At 45.2% G+C, this 24,260-nt stretch overlaps 1 long non-coding RNA gene across 2 annotated transcripts in view; it reads right to left on the reverse strand.

Moving 5' to 3' along the window:
- Positions 1–556: 556 nt before the first annotated feature.
- LOC142020603 (uncharacterized) overlaps positions 557–24,260 on the reverse strand; it is a 120,897-nt gene continuing 97,193 nt past the window's right edge. For both annotated transcript variants that reach the window (XR_012647455.1, XR_012647454.1), the window contains one exon: positions 557–1,223. This is a non-coding gene — a long non-coding RNA (uncharacterized LOC142020603). The remainder of the gene's footprint in view (positions 1,224–24,260) is intronic.

The following is a 24,260-nucleotide window of genomic DNA, read 5'->3' on the forward strand; positions in this document are numbered from 1 at the left end:
CTCGCCTCTGAGCACCAGGACTGTAGATTCCTAGCAAGCCCAAGAATTCCTCAGCTCCTGGAAATCATGACATACAGAAGTGTCTAGATTTTCAGGTATTTCTTGCGGGATGCTTGTCAGATCAATGTGAAGCTCTTTAAGAGAGAGTTTTTTATTTGGGGATCTACTGTAACTTTATGACTGACTATTCCTGCCACTTCCATTTTTGCCAATCATATGAACAAGTTCTTCAAAGGAAAAAGAATTACATACTTATATATTTGCAAAGTCAATACACAGAATGTCCTAACCTTACTGATTTACTAGACCAAGTGATTAAAAATCATACATGGACTTTAAAAATAATTTGTGTAAATGAATGCGAACAACAATTCCCCAAGTTAAGATTATAAACTTTAGCACTTCAGTGACATTTCCATCAATACTTTTACAATTATGTATTTTGTTTAGTAATTCATAAAGCAAAGATATGTGGCATCTCCAAAAATGTAACAGTATATAATATTTCTGAGGAAAGATTAAGACTAACTAGATGGCTGATGTATTTTATGCAGATTATTTGCCCATACGATTTTGTTTAATGATATTTTTCTCTTGTTTATTCTCCTTTTTCACATTTTTAAACCAGAGAGAATGTCTGTTAAAAGACAACACCCGTTCCATAAATGTGCAGAAAGTCCTACATGGACATGCACACTCCCTCTGCATCTTTTATGAAGGATCACTAATTGTTGTCCTTGTTTGTGTCACATACACTAGAACAAAATGGAAGAGGAGTTTTCAGCAATCATCTCCTAAGAAGCACAAACATCAAAGGCACTCAGTGAACTTGAAATTATATCAGGAAGTCCAACAGACAAAAAACATACTTGGGTGCATCTATTCTTTCTCCATTGCTATGCTTTTGAGCAGATTCAGTTTCAAATATTCCATCTGTGGAAACTGTAGACTTTCAAAATTAGATCCCACTCCCACAAAAAGACATTCTGCTTGCTTCCCTGGACAGTTTTATTACATTGTTGCTGAACACTGACTGATCTGTATGGCTAGGCGTCTGCCTTATACATCAATGAATGTTATAAATCAGGACTTCACACTTTGAAGTCCTTGTTTAGCCATTTTCTTTAATTGCTTTATGTGATATATTAGCACACACCATTGCATGGTAGAGGGATGGGTTGCACAGTGGGTAGATGTGGCTGAAATCCATAGTCTCATAATGCCTGTGAAGAGAGAGAAGCACATTCTTAGATCAATTAATCATTGTGGCCTTACAATCTAGAGGGACAGTGGCAGGTAATGATGGGGCATTTCAGGAGGAGCAGGCAGACAACAGTACAACACAACAGTTTAGATCCCTTTGAGAGGAGGAGACCATTTACCTGTCACAGTCTCAGGGGCAGGAAAGTGTTGAACAATAGCTTGCTTTTGGGTGCCTGCCCTTTACAAATAACAAAAGATATAAAAGTTGACAGCTCATTGAAACTCTCCCACCCATGAATTATAATGGACCCAGGTGCAAATAATTATAATATGCCAGTTGCCTCTTATTTTGTACAATCCAACTGTATGCAGCTTTGTTTTATGTAACCACCTCATGATAGAGCCATTTTAAGAAAACATACTTTTTGGGTCTCCTCTTGCAACATTTCAGACCATTGCCACCAGTATTCTTTGCACCTGTCACAGAGAGAGAATTGCCAATATTTCTAGAGAATCTCTGGGCTTGTCTATGCTTATTGGGGAAATGGCACTGCAGTGATCAGTCCCCTTGGGGTCAATTTATCAGGTATAGTGAATATAGCAGGTATGGCAGATATAGCTCTTGTCAGCTCCAGTTCTCTCCTGGAATGAGAAGTCTAAGGGTATGTCTACACTTACCAGAAGTTCAACTCATTCAGGGTCAATCTTCCAAGGTTTGATTTAGTGGGCCTAAATAGAACCATCAGGGCTCTACAGTCAGCCCTGGTAGTCCTCATTGTCGCAAGGAGTAAGGGAGGTCGAGAATGTTTCTCACATCAACCTCCCACTGTGTAGATGGCTAGAAAAATTGATCTACCATATGTTGATTCCAGCTATGTGGTTGTAGCTAGAATTGCGTATCTTAAATTGACTTTTTGGCCTTGTGTAGACCTGCTCAAAGGGAAGTAGATGGGCGTGTTCCTCTTGTTGATCTTGTGCAGTGGAGACCCTGCAATAACTCAGCCTAAGGTATGTCGAGTCCAGCTACAGTATTCATGTAGATGAAGTTGTATAATAGTAACAGAGAGGGAGCCATGCTAGTCTATATACTATCAAAACAAAAAGCAGTCAAGTAGCACTTTAAAGACTAGCAAAATAATTTATTTGGTCTGAAGAAGTGGGTCTGTCCCATGAAAGCTCACCTAATAAATTATTTTGCTAGTCTTTAAAGTGCTACTTGACTGCTTTTTGTTTTGAAGTTGTATAAATTAGACTAGGTTTGCCAGTAGTGTAGTCCTGCCCTCTGTTAGACTTTCCTGGTTCATTACTTCCAGCCCAGACTTTTACAAGGAGCTCTCCTTTCAGGGAAGGAGCAAGACAATTCCATGGTGGCAAGGAGGATTTCCCTCGTGCTGTATGAGGCTAACCCTGTACTGACTTTCATTGTATTTATTTTTTTATTTTATTTTCACAGCTCAGAATCCAAAAAGCATCTGTTTTTATGCTGAGGTGAATCTGTTCCTCTATTTGTGAGATTGGTATGAATTTGGACGGAAAATTTGGTCCCCTTCACCTTCCTATCCTCATGCTATCCATAAGCCAATCATGAGGAATTCAGAAAAAAAAACAGATCCTGAAGCAAACTGAGTAGTTAAAGTCATCAGGACCTCCCTGGAGGAAATGCCTTTTGACATAATGTGCGACTACAGTTCATGTCCTCATAGGACAAGGCAAAAGCAAGACCTTACATGTCATCTGGGGGCAGCTGTTAACAAAGTGGTGGAAATGGCTATGGTTTTCAACTTGTCAAGCATCTTTTTTTTTTGTTTGAATGACACCTTGTAAGACCAATAAATAATTTATGGGGTATCTAAATTTTCAAATAGGAATTTAAGGACTGGAGGAAAGCAGTCTATGGCCTCATAATTAATCCTATTGAAGCAGTTTCTTATTAAAACAGTCCTCCACAAATTGATTAGAGCTTCAATCCCCTTTGAGAAGGATTACTTAGAAATCCCAATTATAAAGTCTGTTTGTTAAGAGTAAAAATACTTAGCATCAGTTTGTGGTATGGCTCAGAAATGGGTTGTCCTTTTCCTGCCTCCCTGGTAGCAGTAATCTGGTCATGCAGTTCTTCCATGCTTGAAACTGGGACATTAAAATAGTACCCCATTCAAAGAGTGTTGTGTAGCTATCACCTACTTCCTAATCCTGGGTCTTATTTTTAGTTCTTCTGACTTCACTCCCAGCTCCTACTCTAAGGCTTGGTCTACACTACGCAGGTAAGGCAATTGCAGATATGCAATTCTAGCTACAGCAATTGTGTAGCGAGACTTGATTTATCTGCAATCAACTTACCTGGCTGTTCTCATTAAGAAAGGTCAGCAGACGAGTTTCTCCCATCATCCTTCCTTACCCCTCACGAGAGCGAGGAGTACAGGGGTTGACTGCTGACCCCCAATAGGTCGATTTCATACACCTCCACCAGGTGTGCAAAATCAAACCCCAGAAGATCAGGTAATGTAAATGTGGCCTTAGACTGATTCCCTTGTCTCTTGTAGGCTCTTCTCCCATCTGTATCTGAAACAAAGAACCAATATTCCAAGACAGTGAGGAAGAAAGTCCAGTGATTACATGCAACAGCATGGAACTTGGGAGGCCTGGGTTCAATTTCCTGCTCTGCCACAGATGCCTTGTGGGTCCCTAGAAAAGTAATTTAGTTTATGGTCTTTGCCCATGAAAGTTTATGCTCCGATAAATCTGTTAGCCTGTAAGGTGCCACAGGATTTCTCATAGTTTTTAATTAGTTTCTGTATCTCTTAATTCTTCATCTATACAATAGAAATAATCCTCAAAGTGACCTTGGGAATATATGCATTGAATACATATATACAAAGCTTTCTTTGTAGAAAATTAAAAAAAAAAAAGTGCCAATATTCATTTAGCTCCCTGCCCGCTCCTCCCAGCCAATCCCAATAGCTGGGGCTGTGGAGGTACCAGCACAAAATCACACCGCATATACATGTGTATACCTTGGATATTGAGATAGATAGACTAGATAGACTAGTGGCTTTGAGGATTAACATAGGTCTTTCCTTCTGGAGCACAAGTGTAAAATAGCCCCACGTACTTCACTTAGCATTGAACCAGGGCTTATACTATGGACACAGCAGTGTCCTTGAATTCAGAAGATGGAAAGTGCTAATTCTTTGGAATCTTTCAGTGTATTTCTTAGCTTTCAAAACTATGGGTTAACATTTCCAGAGTGGTCTTGAGGAAGGGAATCAGTACAGAATGGGATTTTTTAAAAGGGATTTAACAATTCGTCCCAGCCTGTCATCTCATGTGTAGTTTATGCTCCTCTCTCTCTCTACACACACACACACCCTTTCTGTCTCCCGTCCCTCCATGCAAGTATTTAGTCATCATCCCCTTTACAGTAGTTTCAACTTCCTGCTAAAGTTGCCATGTTGCAAAGTATGGTGCCTTATAATCCTTTATCCCTTTCGATATAGGTTTGCCAGGAGAGGAGAAACGGTTGTAAATTCATGGCTGCAAACAAGAAAAGCCTGAAGCTGTGAGCAAACAGGAAACAAACGAGCTCAATCCCAGAATGTAAACTGCCATTGACAGAGATTCATGAAAGAATCATAACAGGGAAACCTACTGCAATTTTTCATCCAGTTACCAGCTGAATCACAGCCATTAAAAGGAAAGAAGCAAGCTGCCAGCCTAGCAGTTGCATGGTAAAGTTCTGCAGAAGTTGTTCTCCGCACATAGACAGTGACTGGCAGGTAGTCTTTTTCATGCTTGCAGGCTGATAATTATGGTGTGCTGCCTCAAGCTTGCAATTATAGGCCAACACCTTCCCAAAAAAAGTTTAATACCAAGCTTAAACTTTTTCCCCTAGATAGACATATTTCCTGATATGAGGTCCATTGCTAGCAAAGGATCCCAGGAGGCACCTGTTAACAGGTACAGAGATGTGGGAGCAGCAGCCATGAATGGAGAATTTACATATACAGGATTAAAGAGTATTAGCTAGTGATTGAATAAGTTATACTCTTCCAAAACAAAAAGATATATGGACAAAGCTGGCAGCGGGCTTTGTTGCAGGGAAAGGTTCCAGGACTGGTATTCCTGGGGTATAGACTGTGGCTGTTCATGAAGATCCTCATGAGGTTGGGAGGTTGTCTGTAGGAGAGAACAGGCATGTCACCTAGGGCCTTCTGGAAATACCATCACTGGACCTAACCAGGTTATTCGCAGAATCACAGGCACTTTCTCATGCTCCTCTACTAACATCATATATGCCATCATGTGCCAACAATGCCCCAGTGCTTTGTATATTGGACAGACTTCTAACTCCCTTAGACAAAGGGTCAACGGGCACAAAACAGACATCAAAACACTCCAGATCCACAAACCAGTTAGTCAACATTTTAATGGAATGGGCCATTCTGTTAATGACTTAAGAGTATGCGGGTTACTGAAAAAAAATTTTCGCACTGCTATTCAAAGGGAAACAACCGAGCTGCCTTTTATATTCAAATTCGGCATGTTAACACATGGTTTGAACCAGGATGGGAATTTTCTGAGTCACTATAGGGGCTCGTCTGCATACTTGGCTTAATCTAATTCTTGACCTCCCCACCACACCCCTCCATTCTCTGATTTGCTCACCTTGATCACTTTTTTCTGATTTGTCTTCCTTGATTACTGTTTTTGGTTCTCTGTGTCTTAAATATTGAGTCTGTTCTGGTCTGGCTATGGTCTGAAGAAGTGGGTCTGTCCCATGAAAGCTCACCTAATAAACTATTTTGCTAGTCTTTAAAGTGCTGCTTGACTGCTTTTTGTTTTGATAGTATATAGATTAGCACAGCTCCCTCTCTGTTACTATTGTACTCTTCCATTTGAGTTGGTAATGCAGCACAGGAATATTGATTCAATGAGGTGGTGCCCTGTGCTGTAGATGAGATACCTTTACAGGGAAAAGATGAAAAATGGAGGTCCTGCTACCTGTTGTACCAGTATGCCCCATACTGCATAGCAAATGTTCACCAGTTTGTTTTTCTGTCCTGGACAAATTTCAGTTCCATTTTATCTACTAACATCCCCCCTGTAGTTTCAAGTAAATAAGGCATCTTTCACTTTCTGTAATAATTTATGACTACTGTATATTTGCCCGCTTATTGTGATGTTTACTGTATGTGTATATTGGTTTACTTGATAGGGGCTGTTGGGAAAGCAAGGAGAAGGACTGGCTCAACATGAGCAATCCCTCACCAAACACTTTAGTGCTGTTAAGGGACAAAAATTTGCCAACTCAATAGCCAATTGGCAAAACCAGTTTGAGCCACAACAGGAAGAGTCCCATGGACCCAGAACACCAAGAAAACTCTGGCGGACTTGAAAAAGACTTGAAAAAGAACACTGAAGCTTGGGGACAGCAGTTCAGGTGAACTGAAATGTTGTCCAAAGAAACGAGAACTGCACAAGTGACCATCAGTGGATGAGAGGTAAGAGAAACAACCTTAAAACATCGTTTTTATGTCTCTCAGTGCTTCGTCCCCAGTGTTAAAATAAATAGTGCTTTAATTTTAAGAAGTCTGTCTGGTCCCAGTATCAAGACTCCCAAAAGGAAGGGCTGCAGGTGCCCAAATTCAGTCAGTCCTTCCCAGTAAATATGGTCAATACAATGTCCAGGCCCTGGTTTGAGAGGAGAATTGCTGAATTCCACCCCAGGGTACGACAGGTAAAAAGATGAGAGGAAATGCTCCAAAGGGACAGAGCTGCAGCCAGATCTATAACTGCACCAGCTTTCTCCCTTCTCTCTGCTTGTCTTTAACTGGACAGGCTTTTACTGTAGTTCTTTCACATCCTAGGCTACGTAACAGGAAAACAGGTCAAACTGAGACTTCACATCTGACCAAGAGAAGCAGAGTTTGGCCCTTTGGAATCACCCTAATCCCATCCCTTCACCACATTCAACAGTCTAGATAGTTGGCATCAAGGTAGGGAGCATATGAATGGAGGTTGTGTCAGGCTCTTTCCACTACATGCACAAGTACTGCTCATTACCTAAGTAACAGAGAGATAGCTATGTTAGTCTACATACTACCAAAACAAAAAAGCAGCCCAGCAGCACTTTAAACACTAACAAAATAATTTATTAAGTGGTGAACTTTCACGGGATAGACCCACTTCTTCAGTAGATATGGCTATAATTAATAAATAGCACATTTCTTGGAGCAGGGAGCACATCGTTTTGTGCTAATGGGTGTTTTGTAAAGGATCAAGTACATTTTTGGCACTCAGTGTGCCATAGCCATATGGTCTGAAGAAGTGGGTCTATCTCACAAAAGCTCACCACCTAATAAATTATTTTGTTAGTCTTTAAAGTGCTACTGGACTGCTTTTTTGTTTTGCTTATTACCTGAGTGCCGACAATGTGCTTGATCCTTTACAAATACAAAACCATGTGCTCCCTGCTCCAAGAAATCCGTTATTTATTAATTATACAGGTATATGAAAAAAGTGTATGTACATATAAATACATACGTGAATGTGTTTATATGATGGAGCCAGATTCTCATTTGCAGTAAGGCATCTTAACATTGTACTGGCCGTGTAAAGGAGACTTAATGTGCTAGTAAATTAAATCTAGACCTACTTTGAACCTCCTTTATGCTGTCAGGTCGGAATCCTGACCCTGTTGAAATTAATGGGTATTTAGTTAATGACTTTAATTGACAAGGATTTTGCCTCCAGAATTCTGTAAGGCAGGCGTTTTTAACCAGAGGTACATAGAGGTCTTCTGTGGGGGACACCAGCTCATCTACGTATTTGCCTAGTTTTATAATAAGCTGCTTCAAAAGCTCTAGAAGTTCATACAGACAAAATGAGAAGGTAAGCAATTTGTCAGGAATAGTGTGCTCGGAACCATTTGTATTTTTATGTCTGATTTTGTAAGCAAATAGTTTCTAAGTGAATTGAATTTTGGGGTACACAAGACAAATCAGACTCCTAAAAGGGGCGCAAGAGTCTGGAAAGGTACACAGCCATGATTGCAAGGTACCCTTTGTGCAAAAAAGAAGCAGACTCATATTGGTATATTTCTATTTGTATGTGCATCTGTATAATATTTATAATATGTGGAACTGAACTTAATTTTGTGCTGATAATATTGGTAAATCTTTTTTATTTTTGAGGGGCTGTTATATCTTTGAACTGATTTTTCCATAGTGGTTTGAGTAAATTGCAAGGTTCTTATCTGTGGCACTGGCTTTATTGTTCTGCCAGGATGTCTCCTTTTGTCATAAAACAATAACTTGTTGTAAGTAGTACTTTTCAGGTTTACTGTTCAGACAGACTAATTGTATCTTTTAATCTGGGTCAATCTGTTCTTGCTTATTACAGATAGGCTCCAAATCTCCTCTCTCTTCATGCCCCCATCCCCAATAAGATAAGCATTTACAAATAATGTAGTGGCAGAATCACCCTCATATAAACACTACGTAAGAATAATTTTTAAACCCAGTAAAAAGCCTCCTCTGAATTCCAAACTACAGGACTGCTTGGTGTGTTTAAAAGGAACAGTAGAAGACGCTTTCACTTAAAACCATGCGTATGAGAGAGAATCTAGTACTCACCAATGTTGCATGTTAATGGTTTTTGGTCACATTGCAATTCACTGGTCAATGGGAGCTGGGAAAGTGTGCTGGGGTAGGGGCAGTACATGAAGCCACTCCACCCCATGTTCAGCACAGATCGCCACATGGAGCCGCTAGCTGTTTGGAGTGGTGTGAGGTTACAGCAGGCAGGGAACTTGTCTGAGGGTCCCACTGGGCCGCCGGCTGGGAGCCACCTAGGTAAGCCACCTCTCAGCCTAAGCCTGCTTCTGTCACACCAGACCCTCCAGCAACACCCCCTTCTACCCCAGGTCACCACCCAAACCCTTCCCCCACCCCAGGTCACAGCTCTCTCCCACCCCCTCCTAAAACCCCTGTGAGGTCAGAATCCTCTCTTGCTCCCATGCTTCCTCCTGGACCTGGCACCCCAATCCCCTCCTTCACCCAAACTCCCTCACCGATGCCACACTCTTTTCTGTGCCCCAGTCCCCTACTCCAAACTCCCTTCTGTACCCAACTTCTGCCCCAGACCCTGCACTCTCTCCATAGAAAAGTCCAGGCCTTGACACCTAACAAAAGTCTTGGAGTGCCACCCCCACATCCCATCAAAAATTTTTGCCCACCCCAGCTCTGAGATCATATCATCATAAAAGTTCTGCAAAGCAAGTATGTTAAAACTTCATGATTGATCATTTAACATGATGGGCTGTATAGTCACATCTTGCAGGGAAGTCATTTTTCCTTTTAGCTGAAGGATGGTATCAATCTATCTCTGTCACATACATACAGGAGGAAATGGTGTAGGGACACAAATTACATTATCTATTATCAAGTAGACAAGAGATAGACAAAGAAGACACCTGCAGTTTAACAGATGTCTACTCAGTTATGGGAAGCCTTGTGAACATGTGCTTTGCCCTAAATCACATTGTTTTGAGGTAAAGAAGTACAAAAAGGATTCTTACAAGGTTCCATAACACAGACTATTTCCTTGAGAAACTTTGATTATTATAGCTCCTTTTAAAAATGCAGTAGTATATTGATTTACTAAGACTCACACCTAAGGAGAAATAGATGTTCATTGGCAAATGGAACCATAGGGCACTGAATTGCTGATATTAATATTTATATGATTTGTTCTGAAGTCTTGATATGGATATGAGTTTCTCTAAGATCACAATTTCATCTGCTCGTTCCTGGCACCTTACCCAGTCAGCGCATTAAGTTAGGCACTGGCCAGAAGAAAAGTTCTCTGAGGAGCCTCCCTACCCAAGCCAAATCTCTAATCCCAGGTTTTTTACCTTTTTTTTTTCTTCCCACGCAATAGTTTTCTGTCTATATGTTAACTGTACAGAAGGCAGTTCAGTTTTGCTTCTTGTTCAGTGGTTGAAACCTTGGATTCTGTGGCTTGTTCAGTGGTTGAAACCTTGGATTCTGTGGCTTGTTCAGTGGTTGAAACCTTGGCATCTGTGGCTTGTTCAGTGGTTGAAACCTGCTTCTGTTGACTATGTAGAACTATGGCAATGTTCCTATTATTCATCTACATGCAATATCAGTGGACTTGGCTTAAAAAGGTAGGGATAAGGGAAGGAGTATAGAAAACCCATGAGCACTGGAGCCCACAACTACTCATGAGGCCATCAAGAAAAGTAGGGAGCAGGAGGGAAGGTTCAGATTGCAAAGGTGGCACAAATCTCCTCATTGCACATTTTTTTTCTGGCCTTTAAATTTTTTGTCTGGAAACAAATACAGCTCGGATTCAGTTATTAGTCATATTTTACTCTAAATTTGAATGGTCTCTGGTGATTGTCTCACTGAAAACAGGGGTTTCAATTTTTTTGAACGTTCTTATTTGATAGACATGCCTGTTCTGTGAAATGTGTAATCAGAGATTTCAGTCAATTTAGTAAAATGACTAGAAATGACATGTCATGGGTGTTGTAATGATGCTCCCTCTGTAATATAGTGACACTCTGTTAAAGAGAGAGTTCTGATGACTCAGTTCCTCTATAATGTCACCATGAAACAAAAGCTCACTGTTATAATGATTGTTTGGTTTTTGATGTTTATGTGGCAAGGGTTTGTGAACCAGTACTTCCTAAATAAATGAATACTATTAATAAAAACAGGGCTTTAAAAGTGATTTATATCAAGATATATTTACAGTAAAAGAATACCAGATGAGCAATCTTTGTCTAAACAGTGTTGATCTGACTGGCTCAGCTGATCTTAGTGATCATTTGTTATTCTACTGGGCTTAGGGGAGGTGGGAGTGGCTCTTTGTTTTGAGAGAGAATGTTAAGAGCACTGTGGACAACCTGTGACCCATGGGCTACATGCAGCCCATTAGCATTCTACGTACAGCCCATGAGACATGTTGTTTACAGTTCTTCATACATAGGGTTGCCAGATTCCACTGGTTTCTATCGGGATCATTTTTTTCGTACCGGTATTACTAAAGTGACATGCACATAAAGCAAGGGCACATGAAGTGACATACGTGCAGGTTACACACAACATCGACTATAAAAGCCATACGCTCCCTCTGCATCCAATCAAAGAACTGCTGTGGCTCAACTGGCACAGCTTGCAAATTTTAAGTACTCAAGCTCATTTAGCAAAACTACCTTATCTCAGGAGACCGTCTTGGTTACAACAGTCTTGAGGCCCACTGAGATGAAGGAGGGACACTCCTGAGGCCCACACACTAGCCTAGGTTGCCCATTGCTGGTCTAGAGAGTGTGCACCAAGCACTTCTGAGTGAGGAGCCAAATTTGAGGATAAGGCTAAAGCTGAACGTTCTGTCATTTTTAATGTAATTATTAATACACCAGGAATTACTTACAAAGGACGCAAGTTTCTTTTAAAGGAGGTCAGGAGAGGCCCTTGCTCAGATTCAGAGCCAAATCATTAAGGAGGGCATTTGTACTGCACGTTGCTGCTCTTAAGGGAACACAAAGACTTAATGTAATTGATTGGGCATAAAATTGAAGTATGCTTAACAAAAAGCCAGCTTGACTTGGTCGAGAATGATTTTAGCATCTGGCTATATATGGCTCCGAATGGTGTGTGTACCATGTGTATAGATAACAGAGTTTGCTTGCCTCTGAATTAATGCTGATGTTCTTAATATCTTATTCTGACCTAACAATCCTGCTGTAAAGATGTTTCTTAGTTTGATCATTTTTTTCATTATCTGCTGGTACCACACTCAGGAAATTAAGTTAAGCTAAAAATGTTCAAAACACTAAAGAAAGTTGTAGTGATATAGAAGTCTTTTTCTCAACTTTCTTTTTTCAGTGAATGTTTGTCATTATGACCAGAGAATAACAGGGATGAGCTAATATTCCGCTTGTGCTGCTTTTTGGAAAACTCTTCTGCCCTGCTGTAAGATGGGAGGATATTTGGTGCCTGATGGAAAAGGAGTGAGTTTACTTCTGTACTGCTCACATTGAAGTCATTAACAAAAATTCAATGAGTTCAGTGGTGCAGGATCCGGGCCCTCACTAATTATATATGGCTAATACACTCCTGTTCAGACAAAAAGAGGTGTCCCACATCTGTCATGGTATGTTCTGTTCTGGTCTGGCTATGGTCTGAAGAAGTGGGTCTGTCCCACGAAAGCTCACCTAATAAACTATTTTGCTAGTCTTTAAAGTGCTACTTGACTGCTTTTTGTTTTGATAGTCTGTCATGGCGTGTGAATTCAGAAATATTCCGTCTGGTGGTATAAGTTGTGCAGTAGTAAGAGAGTCTAAGAAAGTGGTGTGATTTACAACCCACAGGGCTGGAAGAATGTGTGAAAAGATGCAGTTTTAACTTATGACTTGTTACACCCTTCTATTAATTGCTTCCCTGATCTACTCCGCAGCATGTAAGTTTCAGTTATTTATACTCCCTTAGATTCAGGCTCCTTTGCGGATAATAGGGGCTGCATTCTGAGACAACTCATAAAGTACTACTCAGCATGAGCAGGGTGTCTTTCATGATGTTTAATTTTACACATTGCTTCTGCATATGTTCCACCTTCCTTCTCTCTCACAGAGTCCCACTCATTTTCTCCCTCCTCTTCAGATTTACTAAAGAAATAGACATATAACACTTCAAACATGATGTAACCTTTACTGCAAACAGTCATCAGTGTCATTCTAATTCCTGGCATAAGCTGATAAGAGCCAAATAAAATGTACTGCATACAGTAAAAATATGAAGTGTTATTAGCCACGTCTACACGTGCACGCTACTTCGAAGTAGCGGCACTAACTTCGAAATAGCGCCCGTCGCGGATACACGCGTCGGGCGCTATTTCGAAGTTAACTTCGACGTTAGGCGGCGAGACGTCGAAGTCGCTAACCTCATGAGGGGATCGGAATAGCGCCCTACTTCGACGTTCAACGTCGAAGTAGGGACCGTGTAGTCGTTGTGCGTCCTGCAACATCGAAATTGCCAGGTCCTCCATGGCGGCCATCAGCTGGGGGGTTGACAGACGCTCTCTCCAGCCCCTCAGCTCACTGGTGGCCGCGTGGAGCGGCCCCTTAAAGGCCCCCTCCCCCTCCCTTCCTGTGCAGGAAGCTGAGGGAACGTGCAGGCTACAGCCTGCACACGCGGCCAGCCTGCACCACCCTCAGCCCCCCACACAGCTGCGATGGCTGGCCAGCAGCCCCCCCAGCGCCCCCAGGGGACCCCCCCCAAGGGGACCCAGGGCAGCCAGGCGGGCAGGTGGCAGCGGGGCCCCTCCTGGACGGAGGCCGAGCTGCGGGACCTGCTGGAGCTCTGGAGCGAGGAGGAGGTGCTCCAGGTAATGGGGAGCAAGAGGCGGAACGCGGATGCATTCGCTCGGCTGGCCGACAGCCTGGCTGCCCAGGGTCACCCTGCCCGCACTCCTGACCACGTGAGGAGTAAGGTCAAGGAGCTGCGGCAGGGTTACTCCCGGGCCCAGGATGCGGCCAGCCGATCTGGGGCCGCCCCCGTCACTTGCCCCTTTTACAGGGAGCTCAGGGACATCCTGGGCCCCTGGCACACCTCCTCCCCTCCGGCCACCCTTGACACCTCGGCCGACGAGCCCCAGCAGGCCCTGCAGCCAGAGTCCGCCCCGGAGGCAAGCCCCGCACCCCGGGGGCCCCCCCCGGAGGCCACCCCCGGGACATCGTGGCAGGAGGAGGAGGAGAGGAGGAGGGGGGCTCCTCCTCTGCAGAATCCAGGCTGCAGATCCTCCTCCTGCCATCCCAGAGCAGCAGCAGGGCCTCCGCCCCCCGGGGATCTCCGGACCGTGGGAGCGGACCGACAGGTATGTACCCCCCTCTGGTGGACACCCCTGGGCTTGAGGGGCGGGGGTAATAGATATGTGTCCAGGGCCCCCCACATGCTCACATGGCCATGGCCCCAAGGACACCAGGGCCATGGCCCTCACAGCACTGCATCAGCCCCTGCCCCCCCACCACCCTGCATGACAGTGCCATGCCTCATCCCCGGGCCAGGGGGGAGCGGAACCTCGAGGGGCCCCCAGGAGGAGGGGGTGGGACACCCCACAGCAGCAGCATGTGATGGAGTGGGGGGAGTGCCAAAGGGAGACTCAGGCTACATATGAGCAACAAGAGCCGAATAGCTCCCAGGGGCAAAGGAGGATCCTGGGGCTACAGCTGGCAGGTGACACCTCTGCCCTGAACAAACAGGAGGGAGGAGCCGAGCTGGCTTGGACTTGGGGGGCGAGGGTGGGGCCCACAGGTAGAGGCTAGGGGAAGGGAGAGCTGGAAGGCAGCCAGCCTGAGGAGGGGGAAAGCTGCATCCCAGAGGGGCACCCCTTGGGGTCTTCTCCCCAGGATGGGTTGGAAGGACTGTCTCTTCTGACAGCTGGTGCTGTCACTCCTGGGAGAAACTGGGCATCTGTGGCCTAAGAAACCTCTCCTGCTGTCAGACCCTGGGGAGTGAAGTGAGAGTCGCTCCCACCAGGGGACGGGGTGCAGGGCAGGGGGACCCCTGAACCCCATCCATCACAGCAGCATCTCCCGGGGACGGGGATGGGGAACCTGCAGCACAGGGCTGGGGGGACAAAGGCCACGGCTTGGGGCCCACACTAACGCCTGTCTCCATTCTTCTTCCACCCCCTCCTCTCCTGTGTCCTGCACCTGCACCATCAGAAGGACCGGAAGAGAGCGCCGGCGAGGCCTCAGTCATCCCGGAGAGCCCTCCGGGACCATCGCTCCAGGCCAACCCCTCGGCCAAGGACCTACCGGCCCCAGGGCGGGCTAGACGGCGGACCCCGCGCCACCAACAGCTGACAGCGACAGACCCCCAGCTGCTGGCCATCCACCGTCGGCAGCTGGAGGTCGCGGAGCAGCACCTCCAGCTGCAGGAGCGGGCGCTGGCCTGGCTCCAGGAGGCATGGGGGGCCTACATGGACACATTTAACCGCTTGGTGGACTACCTGGCCCTCCCATGCCACGCCGGCCGCCACATCGCCCGCCCTGCCTGTTCCTGCAGCCCCACCACCAGCTGCTCCGCCCGTCACCGTCCCGTCCGCCGTCCCCCCGCCACCCACCGGCGAGGGCCGGAGCGCCGAGGGACCCCTGGAGCCACCTGACACTCGCCGGCCACCGTACCTTCCGGTCCGGCCTGCCCCCACCCAGCCACGGACCGGGCTCTGCCCGCGGCAGAGCTCCCGGCCGCCAACGCCCGGTGCCGGGCTATAGGGGCGAGGGGCCCGGGATGTGGCCCCCCCCCTTGTATATAGTTGGACCCTGTTCTTTTCTGCCCCTGGTTTGCCCCGTCCCCCGCATGTAAATAGTTCTCCCCTTTATCCTCCCTGGTTTTCTTTTGATTATTGAGGACTGTTGTTTCTTTGTATTGTTTTATTTTTGTACATATTGGTTTTGTTCAACATGTTTGTACATAGTTTTAGGTTTTTGGTTCAAATATTTATTTACAGTTACAAAAAAAAGGTTCGGAAAGAAAAAAAAAAGTTTAAGTTCAGTCACAAGTGCGTGCTGTCATTTGTCCAGGACAAGTGGGAGGGGGGTGCGGTGGGGTGCTCCATGGTGTAGGCGTTGGGGCAGGAGTGTGGTGGAGGAAGGGGTGGGCAGTAGGGGGCCTGGGCAGAGTTCACCCCGCGGCCTGTTCATCAAAGTGGGCCCGCAGGGCCTCCTGGACCCGGGTCCCCTTGGGGTCCACCTGCCGACTGGGGGCAGCAGGTGGCTGGACGTCTGCCCTGCCGGCCTCCGCAGCCCAGCCCTGGAAAAAGGTGTCCCCCTTGCTCTCTACCAAATTGTGCAGGGCGCAGCAGGCACCCACAATCTGGGGGATGTTGTTGGGGCCTGCATCCAGGCGGGTCAGGAGACATCTCCACCGTCCCTTCAGGCGGCCAGATGAGCGCTCCACCACCAGGCGCGCATAGTTCAGGCGCTGGTTGAAGCGCTCCTGGCTAGCGGAGAGATGGCCCGTGTAGGGGTACATGAGCCACAGCCGGAGGGGGTACGCCGCATCTGCGATGACGCAGAAGGGCATGGTGGTGTCCCGCAGAGGGATCTCCCGCTGGGGGATGTAGGTCCCCGCCTCCAGCCGGCGGCACAGGCCCGAGTTCCGGAAAACCCGGGCATCGTGGGTGCTGCCAGGCCAGCCCACATAAATGTCCTAGAAATGGCCCCGGCTGTCCACCAAGGCCTGGAGGACGACAGAATGGTAGCCCTTTCGATTCAGGTATCGTCCTCCACTGTGATGTGGGGCGCGGATGGGGATGTGAGTCCCATCCAGAGCCCCGAAGCACTTGGGGAAGCCCAGGGTGGCAAAGGCAGCGATGGTGGCATCTGGGTCCCCCAGCCTCATGAGCCTGTGCAGGAGCATGGCGTTGATGGCACGCACAACCTGCGGAGAAAGCACATGGGACAGCACCAATGAGGGGTGAGCAGGGTGTGCGTGGCCCTGCCCTGCTCTGCCCTGCCCTCCACTGCCCTGGCCCCCCTGCCCTGCCCTGCCCTCCCCCCGTGGGTTCGCTTACCTCCATGAAGACAGCCCCGACGGTGGCCTTGTCGACACCAAACTGCTGTCCCACGGATCGGTAGCTGTCTGGAGTGGCCAGCTTCCAGACAGCAATGCTGACCCGTTTCTGCACTGTGAGGGCACGCCGCATGGCGGTGTTCTGGTGCCTGAGTGCGGGGGTGAGCCACTGGCACAGCTCCAGAAATGTCTGCCGGCTCATCCTGAAGTTCCTGAGCCAGCGGTCGTCGTCCCACTCCCCAAGCACCAGCCGCTCCCACCAGTCGGTGCTGGTGGGGTAGCTCCACAGCCGCCGGCGTGTGAGGCGGGGGGGGGGCAGGGTGCTGCAGGGGTAGGGGTTGAGCCCTGCTGCCCTGGGGGCATCTCCTCCTCTGGGGCAAGGAGGTGCTCAGCTGCCTCCCACATGGCACGGAGCAGGGCAAGCCCTGCTCCTGCCGGGAGGGCTGGGTGGACCTCTGGCTGCTGCTGCTGCTGCTGCTGCTGCTGCTGCTGCTGCTGCTGCTGCTGCTGCTGGGGGTCCATGACTGCGGCACCCGGGGTCTGTGTGCCTATGGCTCCTCAGACTGCGTGCTGTGCAGGCTGAGTGTGTCTGGGAGGGGCCCTTTAAGGGAGCAGCTAGCTGTTGCCCCGGAAGTGCTAGTCCGCCCTGTGACCCTGTCTGCAGCTGTGCCTGGCATCCCTATTTCGATGTGTGCTACTTGGGCGTGTAGACGTTCCCTCACTGTGCCTATTTCGATGTTGGGCTGCGCAACGTCGAAGTTGAACATCGACGTTGCCGGTCCTGGAGGACGTGTAGACGCTATTCATCGAAATAGGCTATTTCGATGTCGCTACTTCAAAATTAGCTACTTCGATGTAGCATGCACGTGTAGACGTAGCCATTGTGTGTTACCTCTTAGGCTTGTTGCTGTGTAGTGAGGTAGTGTGGCCACCCATTGACCTGGAGGGGGAGGAGCCCCTCCCTGAACCCTGGTGTGTAGAGCCCTCCCATCCCTTCACCTGACCAGAAGCCAGGCAACAGGACTAGAGATATAAAAGGCCAGCCCAGATGCTCAGTCAAGGCTCCAGATGACAGAAGGACTAGACACCTGCCCTGTACTCCTGAGATGAGAGGCTGCTGGGGACCTAAAAGAGACAAAAGAGACAACTGACCAGGCCTGCCGGGACTTCAGATGGACTTGGATTTGGAGGAACTGCCAACTCTGTAAAAGGTTCCAACCCCCAGCAGCCCAGAAGACCTGCACTGGAGGTATGTTTGGAGAGAGAGTGTGGAAGTAGCTCAGGGACAACCCACCTTAGTCTGGCTGAACCAGAACCAGTGACTGACTCAGCATGTTGCAAGTAGGACCTGCCACTGTTAGGGTCCTGGGCTGGGATGAGGTGGAGTGGGGCAGGCCTGCATCCCCCCTGCTACCCCACCTGTTGGTGGCAGTCTCCCTGTGCCCATTGTTCAAGGCCAACCGCCTGTGGTTGTCGCTCTCGACCAGAGCTAGGGTATCCAATGACTTTGTCACCCTAGTCACTGTTGCGTAGCCTGAGCTCTTGGTATTGTTTGTTGCCCCACCCTGAGCTTGGGCCTGGACCTCTAAACTACTGGCCTAAATACTCAGCCTGAGCACAGCTTCTGAACAGTGGAGTCTTTGTTTCCTGCCTGCCCCGCTTGAGGGCCAGGGCTTATTAATGTGGTGCTCATTTCTACATCAGGCCCAAGCCCCTGGACTCCTGCTGCCTGCTCTGAGAGCTAGCCCTGATTGACTCTTTGCTTAGTCTGACCACAGGCCTGAGCCCCTAGACTCTTGTTGCCTAACTGCACATCTGGACCACAGAAGCTGATTCCTCAAGTATGAGTGGCTGTGAAGTGAGGCGGAGTGGCTGCCCAATGAGCTGGAGGAGGAGGAGCCCCTCCCTGAAACTTGGTAACTAAATGTCATCCTAAAATAAATTCGATTTTTATAATCTTTGGTACTTTTTTTGTTACATAACTCCACATACAAAAACCCTAAACATAAAAATGGAAGTACCTGGACAATATGGGAAACTATATAAGCAAACAGTTAGGTGCAAGCTATCAACCATATAATATAGTGGAATAGTTGGCAATGTCTGTAAAAGACTGCATTAATTAGTATTCATTATGAATAACAGCCATCAATCATGTGTGTGAATCTCTCTTTTTAAGCTTCCTTTTTTTATGGGTCCCAGGAATTTCAATCTACCTTTACATTTATATAGTGCCTTCCATACAAGCATGTCCACTTCAAAGGGACAGATTCTGAGGTCCTTAATTCATGTTGAGCAGTATCATACTCCACAAATTGTGACTTTGAAATCAGTGGGACTATTTAATGGTAAGATGCTTTTCAGAACGATGAAGCCCCAGATTAATTCTGTGATGTTGCTGTCCTCATCTCAATCTTACAGATGTGGAAACTGAGGCTCAACAAAATTGAGAGATTTGCTCAGTGTAACATAGGAAATCTGAGAGGCCTCTTAGCTCCAATTGCTGTGGTTCAGCCACTGCATCTATGTTACTCACTACAGCAACAAAGGGTCCTGTGGCACCTTATAGACTAACAGAAAAGTTTTGAGCATGAGCTTTCATGAGCACAGCCTCACTTCATCAGATGGTGGTCTTAGAAATCTGCAGGGCCAGGTATAAATAAGCCAGAGCAAGGGTGGGGATAACAAGGTTAGCTCAGTCAGCAAGGGTGAGGCTTACTACCAGCAGTTGATCTGGAGGTGTGAACACCAAGGGAGGGGAAGCTGCTTTTGTATTTAGCCAGCCATTCACAGTCTTTGTTTAAGCCTGAACTGAGGACGTCGAATTTGCAGATGAATTGTAGCTCAGAAATTTCTCTTTGGAGTCTGGTCCTGAATTTGTTTTGCTGTAGGATAGCTACTTTTAAGTCTGCTACTGTGTGGCCTGGGAGATTGACGTGCCCTCCTACGGGTTTTTGTATATTGCCATTTCTGATATCTGATTTTTGTGCGTTTATTCTTTTACATAGAGACTGTCCAGTTTGTCCGATGTATATAGCAGAGGGGCATTGCTGGCACATGATGGCATAAATTATATTGGTAGATGTGCAGCTGAATGAACGCACGATGATGTGGCTGATCTGGTTAGGCCCTGTAATGGTGTTGCTGGTGTAGATATGTGGGCAGAGCTGGCAACGAGGTTTGTTGTTACTCACTGTCTCTTGTCTTACATGATGCAAACAACTATGGAGCCTTCTTTGTTTTGAGCACATGGACAAGCAACATCACTTGAGAGAATAATTTTAATTGTCCGGCTCTGCTGATAAAGGCATAGAAATGGATAAGAAAATGCTGAGTTTATGAGTGGTGTCTGGGCTTGGTATATTCCATAAAACTGACCATTAATTTACCTGTAATTTATGCATCTGCTTTATGTCAACATTTTCCTTTTGGAAAAGAGATAGATACATATGACATATGCATGCAGAGCTCTTTGGGCAAGTCCTATCTATTTGAATGAAATCCTTGCTTTGTTTTGAAGATGTGAACCATCTTTAAACACCTAACAGCACTTGCTAAGGTCTGCAGTTATGTGAAAAGAATTGCCATTTTTTAAGCAGACATTCCTGTTAATTTTGATAGGTAGTTCTGCAGAAAAGTTGATGGCATGATGGATAGAAAAGTCACCATTTAGAAAAGTCTCATAGAATTTAATTCATTTGAAACCAATGAAGTTCCACAGAAACTGATCGGGTTCTATAAAAATTACTCTGAAACTTTTAATAATTTCACAGAGAATTAAATCTTGTTTGTGCAACTTTTAAATCATGCTAGAGTTTAATACAGAATATCATCCATGCTACAAAGATCTATGAGGTTGGAGACATCTGATCTAGTGCCCACAGATACATATAATAGATTCAGTACGTAATTTTTACATACTTTATATGGTACAACTATATTTGTATTGAATTGTGAATGGTAATGAGCTACAAATATTGTATCAGCTGGATTTTTACCAAGGTCACTGCTGATTTTTATGTACTTTTCAATGACTTTTTCATTAGTCTCGATAATATGATCCTACCAACAACTTCTATTTGTTTTTTATTTCATTAGTTAGTACAGTCCAGTGTAAGAGTGTGTTTAAAATGCTACTGTGCTGTGTATGCTAAAAATCAGCTGAATAGATTTTGGGCTGTGAGGTTTAAAATGCCAAACAAATGCATCTGAAGCAATAGACAGGCAACGATTTAGTTTTTCAAGCTCACTATGAAACTCCTCTCAAGAGACAAGCAATTGATGGCAGAGTTTAGTGAAAAATATTATACTGAACGTGTAAAATCCAGTGTCATAAATAAGAGCTACAAATTAGATTTGGTTTTAAATGGAAAATCAAAGAGAGAGAATTTCATGTGCATGTTTAAGAGAAGCTTTTCAAAGAAAATATCTTGGGGAACCCAATATAATGTGACCGCCGCTAAAATATACACTGTGACCCAAACCCTCAAATGCAGTTCAGATTCCTTCACTACAGCTGACAGGAGACCTGGGTGCAAAGATGGCTTGGAGACACTGCTATTCTCCTCCAGTTATTAGCACTGCCAGTGGCCATTTCAGCCCTTGTGTAAGCTAGAGGAGCCAACTGGCATAATGCCAGTTTTCTCACACTTTGAATGGAGTGAGAGTATTTTGCCCTTAGAAAAGAGATGCCACTTGCTATGTGGAAAGGCTAGCAGGCATATCTATTGCAATTGCTGAAGAAAATCCCTGGCCATTTTGGACAAGAAAAATTGTGCTAGTGCCCTGCTAGAAATAATTTAAATATTAAATGTGATGGAAATAACCATTATTCTATTCCAGTGTGGTCAGGACCTGTTTCCCCCTCTACATACCAAGTTGCTACCTGAGAGCTTCTCAGCCCCATGCACTATCTCCCCTACTCAATGTACATTCCGCACACAGATAACATTTCACCTGTGCCAGGGCTATTGGATCCTCTGTTTTAATTATATATCATCAAACCAATGCAACTTTTCAGAGGCTTTTTCTGAAGTCGTTTTGGCTGTTTACAATGTCCCTGGCATCTCTCTACTCCAAACTTCAGCTCTTGCCTTCCAGTACTATGCAGCTGGGACTGCCAAGAGCCTCAGAGAAGTATAAGTCTCCATCAATTTGATGTTAGAGGCAGTAGTTGTAATAGGCAAAGGTGCAGGAGCAGGTGCACGTATTTTAAACAACAAAAAGTGAGACTATTCCTCTCATACTCTCTTGTCCCATGAAATCTACAGAATGGCAATATTTTTAGTTAGCTTAGAACACTCTGCACAATATTCAAATTGGTTTTTGAACTGATTTTCTGAGTAGTTGCCAAACTCTCATTATTTCACTGAGGAAAGATCAAGTGTTTCAAATAACCATCCCACAGAGGTTTTTCTGTTTATTATTCTCTGTACCTGAGGAATACCGTAGAAGGGGTATATAATATACCCAGAATTTCAAATTTACCTTTCAGAAAGGCCTACACAAAGAGATCCATTGCCTTTCTCAGTGAAAGTTTAAAAGAACACATTATAAAGGCTTCTTATCACTGGTAAAAATTAGCGCACTAATTTAAAGAAAGGTTGACAATGAATTAGAATTCAGGCTACGCACTCCTAAGCCTGAACCTTCATAGAAGTGTAAAGCGGACATCTTTATTGGTTTACTCATTCACAGATTTGCTCCATCTGGGTTAGGTAGTTAATTAATTGACTGTTATTTGACAGAAATAGTCATGATTTATCGATCTGACTATTATAGATCCAAAATCCATTTTATCAAGGAAAGGGAGAACATATCCACCAACCATGTGTTTGTGTGTCTGAACCCAGCTTTGGAAGGAAGGAAGAAAAATCTGCTGTAGGAAATAGAAACTAACAGAAAATCTTTCCTAAGCATGTTTATCAATGGCCTTGATCCAGCAAGTCCTGTGAGGCTCAGCCTGGTTGAATGTAGAGTTAGACACTGTCCTAACACTGATTTCAAACCCCACCCCCATGCAGCTCCTCCCTTATTCACAACAAGCAAGTATGTTAAAACAGGGCTGTGATATAAATGAGAATAGTTGAAGTTGGCTCCTCATCATACCCATGATTGGTGCTTAGCTGTGCATTTCTCTTCTAGGTCTTACTTCTGCTCCTGGACGGAAGCAATGGGGTGATCACACTGGTCTGCTGTCTTTAATTCAGGATTAACTTCCCCAAAGCTCCTGCCTTGCTCTTCTTTTTTTTAAAAATCTTTCCATTTGTAGAACCAAACCTCATATCATGGCCTCAGTTTATTTTTCAGAAGGGGACTCTGGGATTTTTTAAAATGATCCTGCCAATATAATTAGACATCCATAAATCTACTGCTAGTAGAGGCTCCTCTTAAAATGACTACAGCTGGTGGTTCCTAGCAACATGTAACAAAAACAAACTGCTAATTTTTTACGTAAGATTGCAGTAAAAAGTATATTTAGGGTCTTGAATTTCTGCAGCTTCTCCATTTAGCATCCTCTTCCTCCACCTCCAAAGCTTCCATTACTATGCAACAATAGATGCCTTAGAAAAACCTAAGACAGGTAGGATAGATCTAATTTCTAACCCTGACATCTCTGCCACCAACTCACTGATCTCCTTTAGCGTTATTGCCTCTCCCTCTGAATATGTGTGTCAGTTACATCTGCAATTTCCATCTGAGGGAAAAATGGTTGTCTATTAAGATCAGATCTATTAGAAGTGGAGCAAATTAGATACAGTTCAGAATCTCCTTATTTCTGGTACATTATCAGGCAGAGAGAAGATCTTCTACCTGTTTGTCAGCACTTGCAAGTTTGTTAGCGAACATTCTTCACCAAAGAAAAACAATCAACCTTGGATCAATGAAGCCCAGAATGGATTTACAGTACCCACTTGGAATAGATTTCAGCTACATTGCTTCTTGGTGTCTTACTTGCAGTCACACATCCACCTGGCCCCTCTTTATGTCCTAATCCAGCCATCTCTCTTTACCTGATTGAGTTTCTCATTCTCTATAGCTTTTGCAATATATTCTTCTTTGGAAATAATTTTTAAAAATTGACTTCTGGGTTTCTTGTTTGTTTGTTTGCTTGTTTGCTTGTTTGTTTGTTGTGGGGGAAGTTATCTGTCATATCTGTAAAACCAAACTGATCTCCTTCATCTTTTTTGAAAGCCTAATAAACATTTGAAACACAGAAATCAAAGAAGGATTTGTTTCATAACGCAAAACCAGAGTGACCCTGTGCTTTTGTGCTGTACTTTATCTCTACAATACTGTTCAGTTGGTAACATAAATGCACAAGAATGTAATGCAACAAATCTAAAGTTACACCAGCATCTCTAACAGCTGTGTGCATATTAAAGTAAGTAATGGGGGAGTGAAGGTACTGCATATTTCAAAGCTGAACTGTGGAAGTAACAATAAGAAAGGGGGGAT

This window comes from Carettochelys insculpta, chromosome 14 (assembly GCF_033958435.1).
Source record: "Carettochelys insculpta isolate YL-2023 chromosome 14, ASM3395843v1, whole genome shotgun sequence".
In the NCBI taxonomy this organism is placed as follows: domain Eukaryota; kingdom Metazoa; phylum Chordata; order Testudines; family Carettochelyidae; genus Carettochelys; species Carettochelys insculpta.